Genomic DNA, 1,521 nt, shown 5'->3' with positions numbered 1-1,521 from the left:
CCCTCCAGAGGTAGTAGCTTACTATCTACAGGACCTTGCCAATTAAGGGGTGGACATCTCTGACTTCACAGTGGACTGGCTACCTGAGCATCCACCAAACTTCATGAAGAGGATGCAAGATCCCTCTGGGAAGTCCAAGAAGGCTAAGAAAGCAAGGTCGGGAGAATCCTCTAGGTCAAGACCTCTAGTCCCTCTGGTTGGCTCTCCAAGTAAGTTTGTACCTATCTCTCGCTCTGTTAAAATAAAACCTCTTGCTTCTTCTCTTACCCAAACCACCCCAATATACACCACCTCTGAAACTCCTCCCTCAATCACCAGAACCTCTAACCCACACTCACTTAAATTCAACCTTGCTACCACCACACTGCCCGTTTCAGAAGCAGAAATGTTGAATGAAACTTCTTCACCATCATCATCACCATCTCCATAATCCCCACCATACTACGTACTCTCCTCCGACAACGAACCATCTCAAGCCTGTGCTCTTTCCTCTCAACAGCCATCACACTCTGAACCTGAACCAGAAGTCACTTCCACACCTCCTGAACATCCAAATCCAACTACATATGAACAACCTCAAATACCACCACCTGCACAACAACCAAATCCACCTCCTAAACAACCAATCAACTCTGAACCATAACCAACTCACTCACCATCTGAACCAACCCACTCACCATCTGAACCACACCTAGAACCTGAACAAACAACACAGTCACCCTCTGCCATTCCCACACCCACAACTTTCGTTGCCTCCCTAACTCCCACACTAAATCTCAGTGCCCCAAACTCACCTTCTCTATCCTCCCTAGCATCTGACACTGAACCAGAGACTACCCTTCCTACCCTAGAAGAAGCAATACAAGTTTTTGCAGAGTCTTCAGTGGAGAAGATCAAGTCTCTAACAATCAACTCTGGCATCAGTGATGATCCCTTTGCAATAAAGGTCCACTAGAACAGAGTGATCAGTTGGATGACCTCTGAAGCCTTCAAACTGAAAGGCCTCTCTGAACAAGTCTGCAACGACTTCATCAGAGACGCTGGTATCAGGCTCCAAGAGCGCTTGGCCAGAGAGGCTGAGGAACGAGCTAGGAAGGAAGCTGAAGAGAAAGCACGCCAAGAAGAAGAACAGCGGATCAGAGAAGTAAAAGAGAAGGTTGTTATTGATGTTGCTGATGTTGCGGCTGCTGCTGAGGCTGAGGCAAAAGCTAAAGTCGAAGCTGAAGAAGAAGCTCGTATTGCTGTAGAAGAAGCTGCCAAGGCTAAAGCTGATGCACTGACTCAGGGGGAGCACTCCAACTCTGGGTTCGTCCCTCTGGTCTTGAAGACTCTGGAGGAACTGTAGAAAGAACAACAAGTGGTTCAGGCTAGGCTGGATGAACAGGATTTTGTCAACAACAACATTCAGAACATGTTATCTCAGCTGCTCCAAAGGATGCCTCCGCCCCCAAACCCTTAGGCACCTAGTATATTTGCTTGCTGCCTTTCTCATTTTGTTGTTTCTTTTGCTTTCTGATATCT

This window comes from Lathyrus oleraceus, chromosome 3 (genome assembly GCF_024323335.1).
Source record: "Lathyrus oleraceus cultivar Zhongwan6 chromosome 3, CAAS_Psat_ZW6_1.0, whole genome shotgun sequence".
Taxonomy (NCBI): domain Eukaryota; kingdom Viridiplantae; phylum Streptophyta; class Magnoliopsida; order Fabales; family Fabaceae; genus Lathyrus; species Lathyrus oleraceus.
Note: the sequence above shows the minus strand (reverse complement) of the source record.